The sequence below is a fragment of the Globicephala melas genome, chromosome 13, assembly GCF_963455315.2.
Source record: "Globicephala melas chromosome 13, mGloMel1.2, whole genome shotgun sequence".
Lineage (NCBI taxonomy): Eukaryota > Metazoa > Chordata > Mammalia > Artiodactyla > Delphinidae > Globicephala > Globicephala melas.
In genome coordinates this window covers 31,260,663-31,287,359 of record NC_083326.1, presented here as the reverse complement: position 1 = coordinate 31,287,359, position 26,697 = coordinate 31,260,663, and positions in this window count along the sequence as shown.

Genomic DNA, 26,697 nt, shown 5'->3' with positions numbered 1-26,697 from the left:
GAGGAAAGCTTAATTTATAAAATCATATAAAAGTAATACTTTGTAGAGAAAAGGCAAGTTTAATGGAGGACACATTGATGTGAGCATGAGAAGACCTGCTGTAGTTTGCTCTCTGTTTTTCTCTTGACCATCTGTTTGTCTTTGTGTCCTTTTACTCAAATTGTACTCTTTAAAATGAGTGTGTTGAACTAAATTAAAGCTAAAATCCCTTCCAATTCCAGCTTTCAGGGTTGCTTTGTTCATTCTGACAATGAGATTAAAAGAGGTCAGCACTACTTGAACCTCAGTTTGAAATCAACAAATCAGTGCTTACACAACACCTTATATGTAACCAAAACACTGTTAAAGTTGATGGGGAATTGAAGAGAATTAAAATCAAAAGATATTCACCTTGAGGGGCTTAAAGCATAATTCAGAAAATAAATAAACATAGCCAAAAAAATAGTAATTGTAACATCAAGGTGAACTGAAGGAATTCATAAAAAGGAAAGTTCTATCTGGAATTATTTTGGCTAAGCCATGGTAGAGAAATTTTACTTTGAGCTGGGCCTTGGGGGATAGAGAAAATTGGTGAGACTGAAAAAGCAAATAGAAAAAGCCTTAGATGTTCACCATGAGCACAGGCAGGAAATAAAATGGGAATATTCATGGGAAAGATTTTTCTGGAGCTCAGCAGTGCTATCTTCTAGTGATATGCTAAGGATAAAGAATGTTTAGTGGATGGAAACTCTGATAGGAACCATCATTTTGCTTGGGACCCACTACTGAATTTTGTCATTTGGAAACAGGATAACCTTAAAAAGATCTATATGGAAGTCCAATCTGTCATGAACAGCAGCAGAGGAAACACAACTATTCCAGGATCCACTTTACAACTAGAGAACTGGCAGGCAGAGCAATCTCTTTCACAGAGCCAGCATCACACCTGCCTTCTATCCTCCTTCCATTCAACAAGGAGACACAGGCCCAAAAGCTTCTGCCCTTACTTCACATAGAAGTTAGTTCAGAGAAATCAGTGGTCTGGAAAAGTTTCTTCCAACACTTTAGACAACATCATTAGGGATTGGAGCAGGAGCTCCAACAGCACTAAAGGAATAAAACAGACCAGAATATCATTGCAAGGAGTATAAAAACAAAACTGTCTTTGGGTCTAAACCTCACAAATGTAAGGCAGAAATCACTTATTAGCCTAAATATGGTAACCACCTGCTAAAATAGAAGAATTAAATAGGATGAAGCGTCTCCTATCATAATGACTAAAACATGAAAGATACAATAAAAATCATTCATCAGTATAAAAGCTGGAAAAATCATGATCTGAATTAAAAATACAATCATTCAGATTCTAGTACTAATATGAATCAGATATTAAAATTATCTAATAAGGATTTTAGGGCAGCTATCATAAAATGCTTCAATAATCATTACAAATTCTTATGAAAGAATTATTTTAAAAAACCTCAAGAAAGAAATAGGAGGTATAAAAAAGTATCAAAAGAAATCATACAAGTGAAAACATACCAACCAAAAATAAGAAGAAAAACAAAAAAAAAGCAAATCTTGCTGGATGGCCTCAATAGTAGAGTGGAGAAGGCAAAAGATAGAATTAGTTAACTCAAAGACAGATCAATAGAATTTACTCAGTCTGAACAACAGAGAGAAAGTAGATTGAAAGAAAAAAAATAAAACTTCTTAGGGATCTGTAGAATAATGACAAATACATAACATTCTAGTCATCAGAGTCCTGAGAGGAGAAATGGTGTGGAATTTAAAAAGTACTTAACAGAATAATGGTTGAGAATTTCCCAAATGTGGAAAATCACATAAACCTACAGATTCAAGAAGCTGAGTAAAATCCAAGGAGGATAAACCCAAGTAAATCGACACCAAGACACATCATAATTAAAGTTCTGAAAAATAAAGGCAAACAACAAATGATACATAACCTATAAAGGAAAAGTAAGTTAAATGACAGAGAATTTCTCATCTGAATCACTTGAGGTCAGAAGGAAGTAGTGCAAGATTTTTCGAGTGCTGAAAGAAAAGAACTATCAAATCCAAATCCTATATCTGGTGAAATTATCCTTCAGTAATGAAGAAAAAATAAAGACACTGTCATATGAAAGGAAACTAATAATTCATCACTAGCAAATCTACTTTTAAAGAATGGTAAACAAAACAAAACAAAACTCTTAAAACAGAAATAAAATGATAACAGAAGAATGGGACCTTCAGAAAGCAAAGAAGATTAGAATGAATAAAAATAGCAGTAAACATAATAAATATATAAGTGAAAACACAAGACACCAAAAAATAAACAGAAAAAGAAAGAGGAGCAAAATAAATACAAAACAAGTTGAAGGAAGGAAATAATAAAGAACAAAAATTACAAATTATAGAGGAAAACAGGAGAGAAAACTAATAAAACTAAAAGTTGATTCTTATTAAAAAAAAGATAAAATCTGTAAACTTCTGGAAAGACTGGCAAGAGATAAAAAGAGAGAAGGCTGAGAAACTAGTATCAGGAATGAAACAGAAAATATCACAGCAGATCCTACAATCATTAAAAGGATAATAAGGGAATACTATGAACAACTTCACACTAATCAACTGAACATATTGGAGGAAATCAATAACTTCCTTGAAAAGTACAAACTGACAAAACTCAGTCAAAATCAAACAGATAAAATGAGTAGTCCAAAACTATTAAGAAATTGAATTTTAATTTTCAAAGCTACCAAGCAAGAAACATCCAGGCCCAGATAGTTTTAATAAAAAGTATTACTAAACACTCAAAAGAGAATTAACACAAATTTTACACAATCTCTTCAAAAAATAGAAGAACAGGAAATATTTCCCATCTCATATTATGAGGCCAGTATTACTCTGATACCCAAACCAGATGAAAACGTCACAGAAAATGAAAATTAGAAACCTGTAACTCTCACGAATCTGATGCTAAATATTCAACAGCATTTTAGCAAAATGTTGTACAACCATGTATAAAAAGAATAATACCCCATGATAAAATAGGATTTATTCCAGATACACAAGTGTTATTGAATATTGAAAATCTTGCATTGTAATCTATCATATCAACAGAATAAAGGAGGAGAACTTTATGATCATATCAATGACTGCATTCTCTCTAAGACTGGGTTCAATTCAAGGATGTCTCTTTTCCTTACACTTATGTATTATAGTACTAGATGTTTTTTGCCACTGCAATAAGGCAAGACAGGGAAGTTATGGGCATACACAGTTGAAAGGAAGAAATAAAACTGTCTCTATTTGTAAATGGCAAGATTGCCTACATAGAAAACCCCAAGAGAAAATCCATTTTGAGAATTAATAAGTTCAGTGAAGTTACAGGATACAATAACAAGACACAAAACTGAATTGCATTTCAATATACTGACAAGGCACAATTGGAAACAGAAAAAAAAAAAAGCACAATGCCATTTGCAATTGCTCCAAATAAAATTACTTAAGTATGAGTCTAACATCTATGGTATCTGCATGATGAAAATTATAAAATGCAGATTAATAAATCATTGAAGATCTAAATGCTTGGAGAGGCAGATCCTATTAATGGATTGGAAGATTTAGCATAGTAAAGATGTAAATTCACTATAAATTAATCTGTAGACATTTTTTCTTTTTTTTTTTAGTTGTGTAGTTGATTTACAATATTGTGTTAGTTTCAGGTATACATCATAGTGATTTTATTTTTTACAGATTATGTTTCATTACAGGTTATTATAAAATACTGTGTTTAATTCCCTGTGATATACAGTAAATCCTTGTTGCTTATCTGTTTTATGTATAGTAGTTATTATCTCTCAATCCCATGCTCTTAATTTGTCCATCCTCCTACCCTATCCCTTTTGGTAACCATAAGTTTGTTTTCTATGTCTGTGAATATATTTCTATTTAGTATATAGATTTATTTGCATTATTGTTTAGATTCCAAATATAAGGAATATCATATAGTATTTGCCTTACTCTGTCTGACTTATTTCACTAGGCATAATATTCTCTATGTCAATCCATGTTGCTGCAAATGACAATATTTCATTCTTTTTATATAGCTGAGTAATATTATATATATATATATATATATATATATATATATATATATATATCTTCTTTATCCATTCATCTGTTAGTGGACACTCAGTTTGCTTCCATATCTTGGCGATTGTAAATAAAGTTGCTATGAAAATTGGGGTGCATGTATCTTTTCAAATTAGAGTTTTCATTTTTTCTGGTAATATATCCCAGAGTGGAATTCATGGATCATATGGTTGTCCTATTTTTCATTTTTTAAGGAACTTCCATGCTGTTTTCAATAGTGGTTGCACCAATTTACATTCTAACCAACAGTGTACAGGGTTGCTTTTCTCCATATCCTCTTCAATATTTATTATTTGTAGACTTTTTTTTTTAAATTTTCCCTGGACAACTTTATTTTTTATTCTTTTTCAAATTCTTTTCCCATTTAGGTTATTACAGAATACTGAGCAGAGTTCCTTGTGCTATACAGCAGGTCCTTGTTGATTATCTATTTTAAATATAGCAGTGTGTACTTGTCAGTCCCAAACTCCCAGTCTATACCTCCTCGCCGTATTTCCCCTCTGGTAACCATAAGTTCATCCTCTAAGTCTGTAAGTCTGTTCTGTTTTGTGGATAAGTTCATTTGTATCATTAATTTTTTTAGATTCCACATATAAGTAATATCATATGGTATTTGTCTTTCTCTGACTGACTTCACTTAGTATGGTGATCTCCAGGTCCATCCAAGTTGCTGCAAATAGCATTATTTCACTCATTTTTTTGACTGACTAACATTCCATTGTATTTATGTACCACAACTTCTTTATCCATTCATCTGTCAATGGACATTTAGGTTGCTTCCGTGTCTTGGCTATTGTAAACAGTGCTACAATGAACTTTAGGGTGTCTGTATCCTTTTGAAATTAGAACACTCTTTAATACCACACACAAAAATAAACTCAAAATGGATTAAAGACCTAAATATAAGACCGAATACCATAAAACTCTTAGAGGAAAACATAGGCAGCATACTCTTTGACATAAATCACAGCAATATCTTTTTTGTTCCACCTCCTAGAGTAAATGAAATAAAAACAAAAATAAACAAATGAGACCTAATTAAACTCAAAAGCTTTTGCACTAAAAGAGAAACCATAAACAAATGAAAAGACATAAAATGAAAAGACAGCCCACAACATGGGAGAAAATATTTGCAAATGATGCCACTGACAAAGGATTAGTGTCCAAAATTTACAAAGAGCTCGTGTGGTCCAATACCTTAAAAGCAAACAACCCAATCAAAAAATGGGCAGAAGACCTAAATAGATATCTCTCCAAAGAAGACATATAGATGGCCAACACGCACATGAAAATATGTTCAATATCACTAATTAATAGAGAAATGCAAATCAAAACTACAGTGAGATATCACCTCACTGCAGTCTGAATGGCCATCATCAAAAAATCTACAAACAATAAATGCTTGAGAGGGTGTGGAGAAAGGGAACTCTCCTACACTTTTCGTGGGAATGTAAATTGGTACAGCCACTGTGGAGAACAGTATGGATGTTACTTAAAAAACTAAAGATAGGGGCTTCCCTGGTGGCGCAGTGGTTGAGAGTCCACCTGCCAATGCAGGGGACATGGGTTCGTGCCCCGGACCGGGAGGATCCCACATGCCGTGGAGCGGCTGGCCCCGTGAGCCATTGCCGCTGAGGCTGTGCGTCCGGAGCCTGTGCTCCGCAACGGGAGAGGCCACAACAGTGAGAGGCCCGCGTACCGCAAAAAAAAAAAAAAAAAAAAACTAAAGATAGAACTACCATATGATCTAGCAATCCCACTCTTGGGCATATGTCTGGAAAAAAATTGGTTCACAATATATCTTTCACATCACTTGCAAATATTTTCTCCCATTCCATATATTGTCTTTTCACTTTCTGGATGGTTTTCTTTGCTTTGCAAAAGCTTTAAAGTTTGATTAGGTATCATTTGTTTATTTTTGCTTTTATTGCTTTTGCTTTGGGACACTAAGAAAATATTGCTACTATTTATGTCAGATAATATTTTGCCTTTGTTCTCTTTTAGGAGTTTTATGGTGTCATGTCTTACATTTAGGTCTTTAAACCATTTTGAATTTATTTTTGTATATGGTGTGAAGAAATATTCTAATTTCATTGTTTTACACATAGCTTTCCAGCTTTTCCAACACCACTTGTTGAAGAGACTGTATTTTCTCCATTGTATATTCTTGCCTCCTCTTGAAAACATGGAGAAAATTATTATAAAATTCATATGGAAAGGGAAGACACTAAAATACCCAAAACAATTTTAAAAAGAAGGAAAAATTGGAATTCTTGATATTAAAGCTTACTATATAGATGTAGTAATCAAATCAGTTTGGCACTGGCAATGGATAGATACATAGATCAATGGAACATAATCAAGAACCCAGATCTAAATCCACACAAATATACCCAATTAATTTTTGACAAAGGTGCAAAATAATTTTCAATAGAGAAGGGATAACTTTTTCTGTAAATTGTGCTGGAGCAATTAAACATCCATCATCAATAAATGAACACTTTATACAAAAATTAGTTCAAAATGGACTGTGCACTTAAATGTAACAAATAAAACTTACTCTCTTCTAGAAGACAGAATAGGATAAATCTATGGTTAAGGGTGTTCTTCAATTCAATACCAAATTAATGATGCATAAGAGGAAAAATCCATAAATAGTCCTCATCAAATTAAAAAATTTTTCCCAACAAAAGATCACACTAAAGAGAAGAAAAGGCAAATCATGGGCTGGGAGAAGATATTTGCTTTTCACATATATGACAAAGTGCTTGAATCTAGAATATACAAAGAACTCTCAAAACAATATTAGAAAGTAATAATCCAACTATAAAATGGACAAAGGACATATACAGATATTTCACTTAAGAGGCTATAGCGATGGCTAATAAAGACATGAAAAAATGTCCAATATCATTAGTTATTGTATAAATGCAAATTAAAACCATAGTGAGATATCACTATATACCCAGCAGAATATCTAAAATGAAAAATAGTGATAACTTCTAAAGTTGACAGGGGTGAGAATGTAAAAGGGTACAGCCACCCTGGAGAATACTTGGTTGCTTCCTTTCAAAACTAAAAATGCACTTATAAGACCCAGCAATTTCACTCTTGGGCATCTATCTCAATGAATTATACACTTGAGTTCATGTAGGAACTTTTATATGAATGTTCATAACAGCTTTAATCATGATAACTGAAAACCGGAAATTGCCCATGTCATCATAAATGGTGAATGGATAAACAAACTATGGTACCATCCAAATTGAATACTATTCAGTAATAAAAAGAAACACATTATTGATAAACATAAAAAGTTGATGTACCTCAGGATATAATGTTGAATGAAAAAAGCCAGTCTCCAAAGGATACATACTAGATGATTTCAGGTACATAATAAATCAAAAAGTAAACAATCAAAAAGTAAAATAATTGTAAAGGTGGAGAATGTACTATGGACCAGTGGTTTCTAGGAGGTAGGGATTGGGATAGATAGGGGATGGATGTAGCTGTAAGGAGCAACGTGAGGGAATCTCATGGTAATGGTACAGTTGAATATCTTGATTGTGTTGGTGTATGCAAGCTATATATGTAATAGAACTGCATGTAATTATACACACTTGCATGAATGAGTATGTGTATAACTGGTGAAGTTTAGTAAGCTCTATGAATTGAACCAATGTCATTTTTTTCTTTTTTGATATCATTTTACAGCTTTATAATTTGTTAATATTGGGGATGCTAAGGGAAAGGTGCATGGGACTTTTACACATTTCTTCACAACTTCCTTTGCCTCTATAATTATTTCATATTTTGAAATATGAAAGTTTTAAAACAGGATGGATTATGTAGTTTCCTAAACATGTGGTGAGATAAAGTTTAAAAGTTTCCAAAGTGCAAATAGCAAGTTTTCCTCTTTCACAGTATTTGTAATTCAACCTAGATCATTCTTTTGGATTTATAGGATTACCTTGGTCTCTAAGATATCTGTACCTATATACATAACTGTGTGCGTGTGTGTATGTGCACACACACACACACACACACACACACACTGATTTATTGCGAATAGCCAGAAGCCTAACCAAGAATTTAAGAAAATTCTCACAAATGTCAGAGTTTGGGTTGGCCAGGATACCTAGGAAAGCACATGGAAAGCTGAAATCTTGGATAGAATAATACAAAATTTAAAACTTTACTTCAGTATTTATTTCCTTTTGTGCAGCTGTTTTAAATGATTGGCTTAAAAAATCATGAGATATCTATTCTGAGCAATTTTGTAACCTTGGATTTCATTTCAAGGAACTAGCAATATTCTCCATACAGCTTTTTTCCCCCTCTTTTCCTTAAAAAGAAGTAAGCTCATTTCTATAAGCTTTCACTGACTTATCAATTTGATAAATGTAGTCAATGATCCATGAAAACCAAACAATACAGTATAATATTTAAATAAGGATGGGAAGCAAGCAGTTATGTTAATTCAAACTGAGCAGATACAATCTCTACTCCAATGAAACATAAAACTGCCAAATAAAAATCCATTTAGTGGTAGGTGCACACTATATACAGAGCAATTTAGATTTTTATAACACATTGATTTAATCTATAATATTTTTTCCTGTTGGTTTTATATAGACACTAATTAATTTTATTTTTAAAAATATTTTTATATTTTAAATATGTGTGTGCACATGTGGAGGGGGTGTTTATTTACTTTTATTTCTTCTAGGTCTCATATATTTTGTTCAAGACCTTTGAACTATTTGTAGGATCTAGGCTTTCTTGCAGGACCTAAAGGATAAAATTACCATTTATGTCCATTCATCTATGTGATTCCCTAACTTTGGCATGGTTCAGAACCACCCAGAGAATTTGTTAAAATAGATTGTTGTGCCTGTCCCCAGGTTTTCTGGTTTAGTAGGACTATGCTGGAACTTGAGAATTTGTTTTTAACAAAGTTTCCAGGTGATACTGATTCTTCTGGTTTGTGCACCATACTTTGAGAACTACAGGTCTCATCCATAGTGAGTTTGTTGGTACATGGGAAAATTAGCTTAACTTTTCTGGAATGGTCAATATTTTTTTGTCTTTCTCGTATATCTCTAGATTACACAGGTTTACTTAATTAATGAACTAAAGGAAGAAAACAATGATTTATACAGAGTTCTATTTTTCAGAATTCAGTTACTTCAAAATTGTTACTGTATGTTTCACAGCTGAAAATTAGAAAAAAATAATTTCAAAATTGATTTTACAAAATCCATGCATTGACGTCTCTACACTGTGGTCATCACAAAGTTCCCTGAGCCTTCAGTCAGGATTAATTAACTCTTTCTTTTCACCAAATTCTTATACTTTTGGTTTGCTAGATTATAACTTGCAAAATAGCAGATCAGAACACGATAATAACCAAAGACTACTGCAACAATTCAGGTGAGGGATGAGGATGGTAGTACCTAATATTTATTGAGTTCCTACTTTGTGCCGAGCACTATCTATGCTAGATAATCTACTGACATAATCTCATCTACCCCACCTGATAACCTATGAAATAGATATTAATATCTCCATTTTATAGAAGCAGACACTGCGACACATTTTAGAGTACATGATATTTATTAGGGATCAACACTCGTGAAAGGAAGGAGAAGGAAACTGGATTAGGAAGAGGGAAAGGTTGAACCTCAAGGCAAGACTGACAAAGTTCTTGCCAAACCAGTGAAGGGATCTGGAGCAAGATTTGCTTTTCCCAGTGACCCACATTGGGCTGCAATGACTGGACATTTATGCCCACACCACACTGGAAATGAGTTTCCCTCAGGAAGGCTATGACCTCAGGCAAGGAGGCTTTGTGCTTTGTGTAGCTGAGGCTGATCCTGAAGTATCTGATGGCTGGAAGTTGTCTACTGATTATACCTCCTACCTTTGTGCTATGCAGGAAGTACTTCTTTGAAGGGGAATACGGGTGTCCATCTTGTGTCTACCACTGATTTTTCCAAGAACACAGCAATTGTCTCAGTAAAGGCTGAAACTCGAGGACTATCTATACAATACATTTTGTTACTTTCTAAAATATATCTACCAAATATATTTCTTAACCTTGTCTTAGGAGTCCATGATGGACACACACTGTATAATGTGATAATACAATGATGATCTCAAGTGCCACTGAAGGATGTAGTATAGCTCATCCATACATGGAAGGTCACCAAACCTCTACTGTAGTTTGTCACCTGTCATCCTGTCTGTGTGCTTCATGAGTGTGGAATCTGTGAATAGTTAGTGTTACTCTTTTTACTAAAGTTACCGTCATTACTCATCCTGAGGGCTAAATCTCTTAAATGGTCTTCCTGTTTCCATTCTTACCCCACCCCAATACCTAGCCTGACAATGAAAAATGTATTCATGCTACAGCTCTGCTCAAATGACTTAAACAATTTCCCTTCACATGTATGTAGGACATTTAGGTTGCTTCCTTGCCCTGACTATTGTAAATAGTGCTTCCATGAACACTGGTGTGCATGTGTTTTTTTGAATTATGGTTTTCTCTGGGTATATGTCCAATAGTGGAAGTGTTGGGTCACATGGTAGTTCTATTTTTAGTTTTCTAAGGAACCTCCATACTGTTTTCCATAGTGTCTGTATCAATTTACATTCCCACCAACAGTGTATGAGGGTTCCCTTTTCTCCACACCCTCTCTAGCATTTATTGTTTGTAGGTTTTCTGATGATGGCCATTCTGACCAGTGTGAGGTGATACCTCATTGTAGTTTTGATTTGCATTTCTCTAATAATTAGTGATGTTGAGCATCTTTTCATGTGTTTGTTGGCCATCTGTATGTCTTTGGAGAAATGTCTATTTAGGTCTTCTGCCCATTTTTTGATTGTGTTCTTTGCTTTTTTTTTTTTGATATTGAGCTGTATGAGTTGCTTATATAGTTTGGAGATTAATCCTTTGTAAGTTGCTCAATTTGCAAATATTTTCTCTCAATCTGAAGATTGTCTTTTCATCTAGTTTATGGTTTCCTTTGTTGTGCAACAGCTTTTAAGTTTTACTCATTTCTTTACTACACTCTGAAGCTGCCACCATTCTGGAAAGATAAGTAGATGCTTGATATAACTCTAAATAGAAGGTATTTTTCTTAGTACAAAAATTCATGATTCCCACAGCCTTCATATGCCCCTCTCAGTAAAGTAACGGAACTACTTTCATTAGTTAGCTCACTGATGAATAAACAGAGTATTTCAGGATCCCAAGCAGCATTCAGGCGGTGGAAAGCAGAGCTTCAGGACCTCAAGCTGAGTATTAAACTGCAATTAGACTGGCAGTCCTGAGGGATCTGTCTCGGTCTATCTTCAGGATAAAACAGTTTGTAGTCTGTTACTGATGTAAAACTTTTCTAATCCAGCTCCCAAATCTCTGAAATTCATTCTGTTCATAGCACCATTTTTACTTTGCACAGTTGGTTAGGATTTTCCAAAAAAAAAAAGCCAAAAAACCCAGGAATTATCTCCTTTTACTCTCCAGTATGACAGTTGAAGATATTGTAAATACGGACAAAGCCAGTGGAAGCTGAGGGACTTAATGTCTGGGAATTTTTGAAAGGCTTTAGAGTAGTCTATATGGAATCTGGACAAAATTGTTCAACTGATTAGAAAATAGTATCTTTTTTTTTTTTTTTTTTTTTTTTGCGGTACATGGGCCCCTCACTGCTGCAGCCTCTCCCGCTGCGGAGCACAGGCTCCGGAAGCGCAGGCTCAGCGGCCATGGCGCACGGGCCCAGCCACCCCGTGGCATGCGGGATCCTCCCGTACCGGGGCATGAACCCGCGTCCCCTGCATCGGCAGGCGGACCCCCAACCACTGTGCCACCAGGGAAGCCCAGAAAATAGTATATTTGAGTAGTTTTGAAACTCATTTTCTTTCTTTTATTTTTCCTCACACTCTTCCTCCCCAACTTCTGGCTATTACTCGTTTGTCCAGGTACTGGAGCTCCTCACTCCACATCCAAAGAGTTATCATTCTGATCCTTCGTAATCCATCTTGCCAATGAAATACAATTGCTTATGTTCCATTCTCTGAGAAGTATGCTAAGATCCAGAAGCTGATATTAAAAAAATCATGAAAATAATAATAGCTTAGAGGCCAACAGTCTCACATAGTGAGATTTCAAATGAGAATACAGTGGGTATTGTCTCTCAACTGTAACGAGCTGTGTGACCTTGAGCAAGTTACTGAAAGTATTAGAGCTCAGTGGACTCATAGGTAAATAGGTATCATAAAAGAGCCTATTCATGAGCTTCTGGTAAGGAATAAATACAATGATGTGTGTTAAGCGTCTGGCACAGAGCCTTGCAAATAGTAAATGCATCATCAGAATCATCAGTGTCAAAATGAATATTGGTCACAGATAAAATACTAGACTTTAAATACAATATTTTAGCTCAAAGAGGTGAATAATAATTTTAAAAAATCAGGCACTAAAACTTGTTTATTTTTCTTGGAAGAAAGAGACTTGTGGTTCACCAAAATGCATTAAGAATGCAGACACCTATACTAAACAAACGTGATAAAAAACAACTTTCATCAGCAACATTCTTTTCTTTCAATACCTTTCAGTGTAGGCAGGAGGAAGAAGAGCTGCCAAGTGAGAATCCTACTTCTCTGCCTCTCAGCACTTAACAAAAGCACCAGCATGATTTCCTTCCATACCTTTGAGAGTTTAACATTATTACTCTTGAAATCTTCACAAAACTCCTTTGAGTTATAGATGACTCAGGTGTCAGCATTTTTGTTTTTGCTTTTGTTTTAGATGAAAAACAAAAAACAGTGACCTAACTTTAACTACTGATGTAATAAAAGGAGTATATGTGATCTGGATTTTAGTCTTAATTTTGTCACTAACAACAATAATTTACCTCAATTTCTATCAATATATTCACTTCTCAAATATCCTCATCTATCAAATGCTTGCCTTACAACTACACAGGACAGTTATATGATTAAAATAAAGTGTGAATTGAAAGCATTTGGAAAAGAAAAAAAAAAACACGGTACAATTACAGGAATAATTATTTCCATCACAAACACCACAACCAGAAGCCAAATTTGCATATCAACACTTCATTATTGGAGAGGTTGGTACATGAGCAGTTTTAAAAAGATCGTAATTTGAGTTTTCATGTTTTGGGCACTTTCTGTGTCTATCTTGTTTTTATATAAAAGGAAAAGTTTGTCAAATCCACTAAATTACTCAGCTTAATGTCTTTTATGTTATTTCTTTCAGTGGCATTTGTAACGCTTGTGATTCACATCACTGCTAATGTGAAATTACCCAGGTAAAGATAGGGGTCCTGTTGAATATTCCTTTGTGAGGTGCAGAGAACCACCTTTGAGCAGAAAGCAGAAGCAGGGACAGGAGGGTGAGAGGGAAGCACATGTCCGCCAGCATTGGAATCATGGAGAGCAATCATTCTAGAGAGAATCTGATTAACTTCTACCTGAAGAACTTTCCCTAATATTCTCAAATTCACTGGCTTTCTCAGAGTTACTTATAGTTCTCTTGACTGGCATCCAGATAAATGTTTATGTTTTCTAGGAATTCTGAGAAGTGAAACAAGGGTGGTCATGTGATCACTGACAGTCACACACATCTCAGGATGCTCTCTTATGCCACTTTCCAGAAGTCCTAAAAAAAACTAAAGTGTCCCCACTTTTCAGAGGAGTATCTGAAGGGTTTACCACTAGATCTATACCTCTCTTCTTCCTCTCTGTCAAGTATTTGAGAATAGATTCATATTTAGCTGCTGAGATAAACTTGAATTCCTAACCCATAATAATGTAACCATATCTAATTGAACATAGCAGAAAGGTAAAAACAAAGCAAGGCAGCAGAACAGGTGCAGAGGAAAATAAATTGTATAACTCCTGAAAAATAGTTAGCTGCCACTTTAAGATGCTTTAATTTTAAGTGAAATATACAAAAATGCATTGCACTAAATCATAGGAATATGTTTCTGTGTTAAGCATAAATTTATAAACTTTGGCTCTTATATGAGATCTTTTCACTTTAAGAAAACTTAAAATGCATTAGATACAAAAATTAAAATGTATAAAACAATTAACATAGAAGAAAACTATTTGTTTTAGTGAAGATTCTTACCTTAGCAAAAGGTTTTATTAACAGGATAGCTTGAGCAGTCTAAAAATAAATCATTAGCTGGAATAACATAAATTATTAAAATCCAGTTCAAATTTAAGGTCAATGAAAATAAAGATGTAGTGTCTCAAATTATAAACTACTTGATTTAGAGAACTTGATTTAGAAAAATTTGATTTCTATGCAACATCTCAGTAACGCAACTTTGTACAAGTAACAGCAATGGAATTTTGAGATGATTTGCCTTATCGCTGAATTAGGTTTTTGTCTTTTAGTCTCATAAGGAGTACTAAGGACAACTGAAGTATTGCTACATTACAGAGATCTCAGAGACAAGGCAATCATAGTTTGTCCATCTGATAGTCTGATCAGATGAGAATAAACTATAATGAACTACATGAAATCTAATAATGGATCACAGTTTAAACCAAGCATGGTTTCTGGATAATCAATTTTGTTTGTTTGGAGAAATTGTGAGACTGTGAGGATCACAGTGATACAGCAGAGGAGCTTGAAGCAGATTGATGGTGTATAGGAGTCATTTCTTATTCAACTTGAGAAAGGGTTGTTCTGATTCTGGAAAGTGGGAAGGGTCCTATTTTATTATCCGTTGCTGCATGAAAAATCACTCCTAACCATGGTGTTTTAAATAATTCAGTTTTATTTGTCCATGATTCCGTGTGTCAGAAATCTAGACAAGGCTCAGCTGGGAGATTTTAATGACCCTTATGGATTGACTAAGATATCTTATGAGATTACAGTCAGATGGCAGCTGGTACTAGAACATGCAGAATGGCTTTTCCCACCTGTGTAGTGCCTTGGCAGAGACAGACGTGAGGCTGGATGGTGCTTTGTCCTCATGGCTCTCTTCAATGTTTAGATTGGTCCTTGTTGCATAGTGTCTGGACCTCAAGAACAAGAATTTCAAGTGGCAAAGGCAGAACCTGAATAACTCTCTTTCTTTATTGTTTTTTCAATTTTCACAGCTTACACTCGATTTACAGTTATTACAAAATTTTGGCTATATTCCCCATGTTGTTCAATGCATCCTTCTAGCCTACCTTACACAGAATAGCTTGTAGCTCCTGCTTCCCCAATAGTGCGCCTCCCTCCTCACCCCACTGGTAACTGGAACTTTGTTTGCTATATCTGTGAGTCTGCTTGTTTGCTGTATTCATGAGTTTGTTGTATTTTTACACTCCACAAATAAGTGATATAATATAGTATTTCTCTTTCTCTGTCATCACTTGTCATAATGTCCTCCAGGCTCATCAATGTTGCTGCAAATGGCACAATTTTGTTCCTTTCTATGGCTGAGTAGTATTCCATTGTATATATACACCACATCTTCTTTATCCATTCATCTGTTGTTGAACAACTTAGGTTGCTCCCATATCTTGGCAATTGTAAATAATGTTGCTATGAACATTGGGGTGCATGTATCTTTTCAAATTAGTAAACTTTTCTTTTTTTGGATAGATACACAGAAGTGGAATTGCTGGCTCATATGCTAGTTCTATTTTCAGCTTTCTGAGAAAACTCCATACTGTTTTCTACAGTGCCTGCACCAACATACATTCCCAAAAACAGTGCACAAGGGTTCCCTTTTCTCCAAAGTCTTGCCAACATTTGTTATTTGCTGTCTTTTTTATGATAATCATTCTGGCAGGTGTGAGGTCATATGTCATTGTGGTTTTGATTTGTATTTCCCCAATGATTAGTGATGTCAAGCATATTTTCATATGCCTGTTAACCATCAGCATTTTCTCTTTTGAAAAATGTCTATTCAGTTCTTCTGCCCACTCTTTAAACAAGTTGCTGGGTTTTTTTATATTGAGTTGTATGAGCTGTTTATATATGTTGGATATTAATCCCTTATCATTCATAACATTTGCATTTTTTTTCTCTCATTCATAGGTTGTCTTTTCATTTTGTTGATAGCTTCCTTTGCTGAGGGAAAGAGGTTAAGCTTAATTAGGTTCCATTTGTTTATCTTTGCTTTTATTTCCTTTACTTTAGGAGAAAGATCAAAAAAATATTGCTTTGATTTATGTCAAAGAGTGTTCTGCCTATGTTTTGTTCTAGTAGTTTTATATGTTCAGTCTTAATTTGAGTTTTTAATCCATTTTGAGTTTATTTTTGTATGTGTTAGATAAACTTCTAATTTAATTCTTTTACATGTAGCTGTCCAGTTTTCCCAGCACCACTTACTGAAGAGACTGTTTTTTTCCACTGTATATGCTTGCCTTCTTTGTCATAGATTGACCATAAGTGCATGGGTTTATTTCTGGGCTCTCTAACCTGTTCCATTGATTTGAACTATGTGTCTCTTTTTGTGTCAGTACCATACTGTTTTAATTACTGTATATTTGTCACATAGTCTGAGGTCAGGGAGTGTAATTCCTTCAGCTCTGTTCTTCTTTCTCAAGATTGTTTTTGCTATTTGGGGCTTTTGGTTTCCATACAAATTATAAAATTATTATTTCTGGTTCCATGAAGAATACCTTTGGTGTTTTGATAGGGATTGCCTTGAATCTGTAGATTGCCTGGGTAATACAGTTATTTTAACCATATTGATTTTTTGAGCCAAGAACACATTATATCTTTCCATCTGTTGGGTCATCATCAATTTCTTTCAGTGATATCAGTGTCTTACAGTTGTTTTGAGTATAGGTGTTTTGCCTACTTAGGTGGGTTTTTTCCTAGGTACTTTATTATTTTTGATGTGATGGTAAATGGGATTGTTTTCTTAATTTCTCTTTCTGATAGTTTGTTGTTACAATACAGAAATGCAACCAGTTTCTGTATATTAATTTTGTATCCTGCAAATTTACTGAATTCATTGATGAGCTCTAGTATTTTTCTAGTGACCTCTTTAGGATTTTCTATATATAGTATCATGTCATCTGCCTACAGTGCTAGTTTTTCTTCTTTCTTTCCAATTTGGATTTTTTGTTTGTTTGTTTTTCCTCTCTGATTGCTGTGGGTAGAACTTCCAAAACTATATTGAGTAAAAGTGGTGAGAGTGGACATCCTTGTCTTGTTCCTGATCTTAGAGGTAAATCTTTTAGCTTTTCACCATTGAGTATGATGTTAGCTGTGGGTTTGTCACATATAACCTTTATTATGTTGAGGTAGATTCCCTCTATGCCCACTGTCTGGAGAGTATTCATCATAAATGGATATTGAATTTTATCAAAAGCTTTTTCTGCATCTATTGAAATGATTATATGTTTTTTATTCTTCAATTTTTTTAATGTGGTGTATCACACTGATTGATTTGTGGATATTGGAAAATTCCTAGGATAAATCCCACTTGATCATGGTGTATGATCCTTTTAATGTATTGTTGGATTCAGTTTGTTAATATTTTGTTAAGGATTTTTGCATCTAGTTTCATCAGTGATATTGTTCTGTAATTTTCTTTTTTGTGTGGTGTCTTTGTCTGGTTTTGGTATCAGAGTTATACTGGCTTCATAGAATGAGTTTGGAAGTGTTCTTTCCTCTGCAATTTTTTGGAAGAGTTTGAGTAGGTGTTAACTCTTTTCAAAATGCTTGGTAGAATTCACCTGTGAAGCCAAAACTAATCCATTTACATTTAAGGTCTGGAACTTTTGTTGGTTGGGAGTTTTTAAATTACCGATTCAATTTCTGCTCATATTTTCCATTTCTTCTTGGTAATTGGTCTGCTCATATTTTTCATTTCTTCCTGCTTCAGTCTTGGGAGATTTCACATTTCTAAGAATTTGTCCATTTCTTCTGGATTGTCCATTACATTGGTATGTAGTAATTCAGAGTAGTCTCTTATGATCTTTTGTATTTCTGTGGTGTCAGTTGTAACTGTCCCTTTTTCATTTCTGATGTTATTATTTTGGGCTCTCTCCTCTTTTTCTTGATGAGTCTGGCTAAATTTTGTTTACCTTCTCAAAGAATCAGCTCTTAGTTTCATTGATCTTTTCTGTTGCTTTTTCAGTCTCTATTTTATTTATTCCTCCTCTGTTCTTTATGATTCCTTTCCTTCTACTAATAATGGATTTTGTTTTTTCTTTTTTCTCTAGTTGCTTTAGGTGTAAAATTCGGTTGTTTCCTTGATATTTTCTTGTTTTCTGAGGTAAGCTTGTATTGCTAACTACTTCCCTCTTGGTGTAGTGTTTTTGCTGCATTCAATAGGTTTTGATTGTTGTGCTTACCTTTTTATTTGTCTCTAAGTATTTTTTTTAAATTTCCTCTTTGATTTCTTCAATGATTAATTGGTTGTTTAGTAGCATATTGTTTAGCCTCTATGAGCTTGTGTTTTTTGCAGTTTTTTCCTTGTAGTTCATTTCTACTCTTATGACACTGTGGTTTAAAAAAAAAAAAGACTCTTGATATGACTTCAGTTTTCTTAAACTATCAAGGCTTTTTTTGTGACCCAGCATGTGGTCTATCAGGGAGAATATTCCACGTGTATGTGAGAAGAATGTGTATTCTGCTGCTTTCGGGTGGAATGCTCTATAAATATCAATTAAGTCTATTTGTTCTAATATGTCATTTAAAGCCTGTGTTTCATTATTGATTTTCTGTATGGATGATCTGTCCATTGATAAAAGTGGAGTGTTAAAGTCTCCCACTATTACTGTGTTACTGTGAATTTCTCCTTTTATGTCTCTTAACATTTGCCTTGTATACTGAGGTGCCCCTATGTTGGGTGCATATATATTTACAATTGTTATGTCTTCTTCTTGGATTGATCCCTTGATCACTATGTAGTATTTCTCTTTGTCTTGTAACAGTCTTCATTTTAAGATCTTTTTTTGTTTGTTTTTTTCTGATATAAGTACTGCTACTCTGGATTTTTAAAATTTCTATTTGCATGGAATATCTTTTTCCATCCCCTCATTTTCAATTTGTATGTGTCTCTAGATTTGAAGTCAGTGTCTTTTAGACAGCATATATACGGGTCTTGTTTTTACAACCATTCATCCAATCTGTGCCTTTTGGATGGGGCATCTAATCCATTTACATTTAAGGTAATTACCAATATGTATGTTCTTACTGCCATTTTGTTAATTGTTTTGGATTTGTTTTTGTAGGCCTTTTTTCCCCTTTCTTCGTTTGTCCCCTTCTCTTGTGATTTGATGACTATTTTTAGAGTTGTGTTAGAATTTTTATTTTTTGTGTGTATATCTATTATAGATTTTTGATTTGTAGTTACTATGAGATTTTTGTATAGCAGTCTCTCTCTCTCTCTCTATATATATATATACATAATTAAGTTGCTGATGTCTTACTTTTAAATGCATTTTAAAAGCCCTCTATTTGTACTCTCCTCCCCTATGATTACTGTTCTTTATATTATATTTTAATATCTAATTGCTTTGTTTATCCCTTAACCATGGAAATAGATGATTTTAATACTTTTGTCTTTAAACCTCCCTACGAGCTTTGTGTGTGGATAAGTTCCTACCTTTATTGCTTGTTTGCCTTTACTGATGAGATTTTTCATTTCATAACATTCTTGTTTTTCACTGCGGCCTTTTCTTTTTCACCTAAAGAAATCTCTTTAACATTTGTAAAGCTGTCTTGGTGGTTCTGAACAATTTTATCTTTTGCTTGTTTGTAAAGCTTTTGATTACTCATCAAATCTGAATGGAATCCTTGCTGGGTAAGGTATTCTTGGTTGTAGGTTTTTCCCTTTCATTACTTTAAATATGTCATGACATGCTCTTCTGGCCTGCAGAGTTTCTGTTGAGAAAACAGCCAATAGTCTTATGGGAACTCCGTTGAATGCTATTTGTTGCTTTTCCTGTGCTGCTTTTGATATTCTCTCTTTATCTTTAATTTTTGTCATTTTGATTATAATGTGTCTTGATGTGTTCCTCTTTGGGTTAATACTGTATGGGACTCTCTGTATTTCCTAGACTTGGGTGACTGTTTCCTTTCCCAGGTTAAGGAAGTTCTCAGCTTCTAAGTCTTCAAAGATTTTCTCAGGCCTTTTCTCTCTCTCTTCTCCATCTGGGACCCCAATAATGTGAATATATTAGTGCACTTGATATTGTCCCAGAGATCTCGTAAACTGTTCTCACTTAACTCTTAAGGCTCAGCCTCAAAAGTTATAGAGCATAAGTTCTACTACACTCTGCCTCTCAAAACAAATCATAGGGCCAGCTCACATCCAAGAGGATGGGAGAAACAGACTGTGCCTCTTGATGGGGGAGTGATAAGGACACTGAAAAGTAGTATGTGGAATAAGGTATATTGTGGTGACTAACAAAATTTATCACAGTTCTTCAAAGACTTCTTAGAAAACTTGTGTGTAATATTTATTTCTTATAATTCTCAATATAAACCTCAAAAAGCAACCATACTTGATCCTATGTATTCTCAGAGGAAAAGACAGACACTAACAGGTAAAATTGACACTCACCTGATGAAAGTCTGTCAGATCAATTTTGTTATCCACCAGGACCAGGGGGATATCATAGGTGTGGCTGACCTGAAAAATGAGCTCTTTAAACTTGGCAGCCTCCTGGAATGACTGATGGTCAGTGACAGAGTACAAGATGGTGAATCCCTCACCACCTCACAGGTATTTCTCCCACATGGTTGTGAATTCTGCCTGTAATTTTATAATTACATAAAATTATTATGTAATTTAAGACAATGACGTGAACACATAATATTAGCAACACAAAAGGTTAAAAGTAGACAAATTAGGAGACTAAGTAGTTTGCATAGAAATTTTCTAAAGGTCTATTTATAGGCTTTGCATATAGAAGAGCCATGTGAGGTCTAAACAAACCATTATGAAATCCAAATGTTTTAAACTGCTCGAAGTGTTGATCTTTAATCACAGAAGATTTGATTTAAGAGATATTAGGGGAGATATGTTAAAAAGCAAATTTACTCATGAACTCTTGGTGATTATGTATAGACTATATACTTCTAATGACCTAATTTTAGGAAAAGAAATCTAAATTTGTACACTCCAAACATTAAAACCTAGAAGAACTAACTAAATTTCTCCTCAAAAATATGAAAACAGGGCTTCCCTGGTGGCGCAGTGGTTGAGAGTCCGCCTGCCGATGCAGGGGACACGGGTTCGTGCCCTGGTCCGAGAAGATCCCACATGCCGCGGAGCGGCTGGGCCCGTGAGCCATGGCCGCTGAACCTGCGCATCCGGAGCCTGTGCCTGTGCTCCGCAACGGGAGAGGCCACAACAGTAAGAGGCCCGTGTACCGAAAAAAAAAAAAAAAAGAAAACAAACTAGAGCTTTACTTTATCCTTGTGAATGGAGGAAGTTATTAACATAAATACTCCCTAACCCAGAGATATATTTGGGTATTCTTAGATCTGTCTCCCTAAGAGGCATAAACAGAGAGATCTTAATTGCTGAGTCACGGGTCCATTTCTACATTCTGTTGACTCTTCCATCCTCTCTTTGCAGAGGAGGACAGGAACTCTCTCCCCAAAGTACCAATATCCCAACCTGGGGGACATTGCTGTATCAGTTTTTATGTTGCATCCCACCTAAACTATATTGCTTGGCAACTGAAAATTCAATATTTGGCTTGACTTGTGATATGAAACACTTATTTTACTCTGAAATATATGTTTTCATTCACTATTATTCTGAACCTCTTGCTAAAAACACAAAGGTAAATTAGGCACTTGCAATGGGAAATATAAAACTTGGACTCTAGCTGTGGAACAAGCCATGCTAAATAATAAAAGAACAACATGAGACCATATTGTGAAACAAACAAACAAACAAAAAACAAAACCTGATCAGAGTAAATGTCAAAATAAATGTCAATTTGATTTAACATGGCTTGACTTTTAAAGGATAGCAGCATTTACATAGATCCAGAAATTCTGGAAAACTGAGGTGCTTACAAGTCCAGAGAAAGTAATAAAGTTAATAAGGTCCTGAGTTAGCTGTTGAATCTCTTAAAGTTTTTTCAGTCAGTATGGAACAAATGCAAACAGTATCACTGAATTCAGCCAATCATTTCAAAGCTGTAAGAATGAGCCAAGAGAGAAAAGAAAACATATCCAAGGGTAGATAGCCAGCTAATGTAGAGCTGGTTTGAATAATTCATATTCTCTGACCCTCACTATTTCAATTTATTAAATACTAAATTTTACTTTAACTCAATCGTAAATTTTAATATGTGAGTGAAACAAACTAACATGGGAGAAAAAAATCCTACTGGACCCAGTTTCTTCATGTCAAAAACAAGGTTAGATTATAAAATGTCTGAGGTCCCTCATACTTTTGACATTCTTTGATTTTGAAAACCCTATGCCTCAATCAGAATCCTACAGTTGAAAAGGATCGACTAGAGAAGCATGGATTGAAATAGCTAACTGATATTTCCCAAACTTTTAATTACTTTTTCATATAGAAATGATAGAATCATCATAGAAATATATGGAATCTTTCAGAAAATATAAATAGATTTGTTGTATCAGTTGTATATGGTTTAAGTCATAATAAAAGTGCAAACTAAACTGGAAAAGACATATTTTACAATTTACTGTTCAGTCTAATTGTCAATTATTATTTTAAACATTAAACTTATTTTTAGTCATCTAGTGTTTATTGAAAAATAATAAATGCACATTGCAAAATGTTTAAATGGTACAAGTATATAAAATTAATTTAGTTTTCTTTCCACCTCAAACTCCTAGTTTTTTTCCCAAATGTATGAGTTAATATTTTCTTTATCCTTACAGAAGCAGTCTATGTATACACAGCCAGAGACATACATTTCACCTTTATACACCTCTTTATACTAAAATAGGAACATAATATACCTAATATTTACTTTAAATCTTAATTAAGCCTTAAGAAACTTAATATATCTTGAATACAATATATTTAATGTAACATGGAATTGTCCCATTTAAGCATACACAAGTGTTGCTTATTATTTTCCCTGGTTGCATCATAATTCCTTTTATGCATATACTATATTTTATTTAAGTAGTTGTCAATAAACAGGCATCTAGATATCCTCCTTTTATTCCTATTACAAACAATGCAACAATGTATATTTTTAGACATCCACGTTTCACAAATTTATGTATACCTGGGAAGTAGTACTGCTAGATCAAAGAGAACATATATTTTTACTTTTGAGAAATATTGCCAATTTCACCACTAAAGACATTGTACCAATAACACCAGCATTATACAAAAGTGCCTATTTCCCCTCATTCTTACCAATGCCACTTACCATCAAAGTTTTCTACCTTTTATAGATTTTAGGGTAAAAAGAGTATCTTGTTTCTTTAATCTGTATTTATTTATGAGCTATATTGAACTTTTTTTTATGTTTATTGTCCATTTACAAATTCTCTTCTAGATATGGATTCAATTTTGTTGTAAGAAACAAAATATTTTTTGATTTTGAATTAGGATTTTTTTTTTTAATTTGGACTGGAGAAGTTTCTTTATATGTGAAACAAAAGAAAAGAACAGTAAATTTGATTATTTCAACAATACCTACACCATAGACATAAGACTAAAAATTTTAAAGAGCCCAACAACCTGTTAGGAAAACAGGCAAAGTACATAAAGGAGAAATTCACAAAGAATAACACTGAATGAATGGATGAGTGAATATCCAATAATGCTAGTTAACCAAACTCAAAGTCACATATATGTCATTTAAAAAATAGATACAGTAGGCCTCACATCTGACCTGAATTGTAGTCTCCAGGTATGAGGTTCTAGCATTGTAGTGTTTTACCAAGCTCCTTGGTTGATTTTGCTTTGCACATGTATGTAAGGGTACAAAACTTTGCATTTATGTTCAAAAGTCGTCTATATAGTCTGAAAGCACAGAATCTGGAAGACATAGTACACAGCTTCTAGGTCTGTTACTCACTTAGAGTTTATCTTCTAACAAATTAAACCCTCAGCACCTCAATTTCCTCTTGTCAAAGAGAAATTAGGACACACACTTAACCTGTCTTACAAAGCTGTAGAAGGATCAAATGAGCAAAGAGAAGTGAAAATGTTTTGATAAATTTTTAAAATACAAATTAAGCCTATTATCTCTGGTACAAATCCTGCAGAATGCAACACTTCTCTGAGGGCACAGGCATGAAATCCTCTTTGAGCTGCAGTAAATATGTGTGAGAGCATTTCTTAAATAAGCTCAATCAGAAAATTATTAATCTTTTTTTCTCCAAATAGGAGAATCTTGCCACCAATAAAACAGGTATAATTAAGTTATCCCAATGAATGCAGAGGATACTTCCTCTTAGATGACCTTATCCATACCAATTCTTTCATAGCATATATATGTGTGTTTTACTGAAAGATGCACTGGAGCTTGGTGGAGCCCAGAGAATTGAGAAGATCTGCAGCTATGTATCAACTTAATAAGATAAAATATGGAAATCACTCTTCAAGGAAAATTGTTATGTTCAACATGCTGCTTCCATCTTCATTCATCCATGAATTAAAGATCCTTGTGCTTTGTGTTCTGTGTATCTTGAATATGAACATCTATATTTGCATCCTGCTATAAATAAAAGTTGTTGGTTAATTATTCAAGAACATTACGAGATTCTATTTCTTATCTGTAAGTAACAAAATATCTATGAAATGGGCGCACTGTAAAATGCTGTAAACATAAACCTTTCCAATATCTTCCAAGCTATTCTGAGTACAATGCTGCAGCTTGATCATTTCCCTTTGATATGCTTTCTTATAATGAAATAGTGTAAAAATTATCTTAATTCTGAAAATAAAGAAATAAGTTTTGATTAATCTCCTATCCCAGTCTCTTGATTATCAGAGTAAGAATTTTGAGCAGGTATTTGGAAACTTAGGGACAGAACCAGCTCTCCATTGCATTCAACTAGTGGTATCACATTGTATGAATGGGCTAGCACTATAGTCAGACCAGCCTTTCAACTGCTTCCTGATACAACACACATAACATTGTCTATACTGGTTACTATACCCACTACAACCACATCTCTGCACCAAATTTATCTTCTTAGTATGAAAGAAGTAAATCAACACAAAAGATAGTAGCCAGGAGCACATATTAGGGGAACTCAAAAGAGAGTGTATCTGGGCAGGTTTCCCAGGGGAAGGGAGAGTGACATTTCTGTTCAAATAGTAAGTCATTACTGAAGTTTCCTGAGCCCTGTGGGGGACAAAAGACTGGACAGTGGTTGGATGTGCAAGGTGGTGTGAAGTATAGGGTTAGAGAGAAAGTGCAGGACATGTGATGTGGGACTGGGATATATACTTAAGATGGGAAATGATGTTACAGAAAGAGACATGAGTATAGCTCATGTAAAGGGGTGGCATGCTCCTGTTGTTGAGTGAGGTCAGGTTATTGACCCATGACAACAAGATTTTGGACTTGATGTGACAGTAAACCAAGAACTCAAGAGAAAGGAGGAAAGCAACATGCAGCCCAGTTTATTGCCAGGATTGGTCTGGCAATAGTAGGAGTAATGGAGAGAAGAGAAGTTGAAGGCAGGGAGAAATTCTTGAAGCCTTTTACAGTAACCCTGATTTTTCCATAGGAGAAGAAATAGAAGGTGAAATACTTAAATGAAAGGTCACGATATAAAGAATTAGGGAGAAGAGAAATATGAAGAAAAACTTGATGCTCACTAGTTTGGGTGTAAGAGAGACAGGAAGTGGGAAAATGTTATTGATGTTTCAATCAATGATACTAGGCAATAGGTTGGGCTTTTGCACATGCCCTTCTTCTGTGGTCTACGTTATGAACTCCCACGTTGGATATTTAAAAAATCGAAATATAGAGATACTAAATAGTATGGCCAAATTCCTAGAATTGCCTTATTTCAAGGTGCATTTCAAGGTGCATACCATTACTGTACAGGAATTGGTAAATAATTTTCCATTTATCCAGCAGTTATAAAATCAGATACACACCATGCCACACTGCCTAGCCAAGAAAGGAAAAATTAAACAAAATATATCTCCTGATTTTGTAGCTCTGGAGCCTGGCAAACAACAACAGAAATAATAACAGAAAGAAGTTAATTAAGAAAGTAAGTAACTTAAGGGCCATTTTGTCTCATATATGTTTGTACTAAAAGGAGCTATCCATAGGTAACTGGAAATATGGTATATGTGAAAGAATAAAATCTAAAAGGGGTAGGTATGAAAGCCGCAATCAGAGGTGGGGCAAGTAGTTTGGACTGACCAATAGGGACAGGAATTAGGGTGTAAAGTTGGCTAGTCTGGATCAGTTTTGGGAAAGAGTATTGTTTTGCCACTTTTTTTTTTTTCTTGAGATGTGGAGCTTTGTACCACTGCAAGTATATTTACCTATTTGAAGATTTTATGAAAATGTTTTTTAACAGCTCTCTTCTAGTTGTGTTCCCTCTTGCCAAACATGCTCAGTACTTAACAGCTC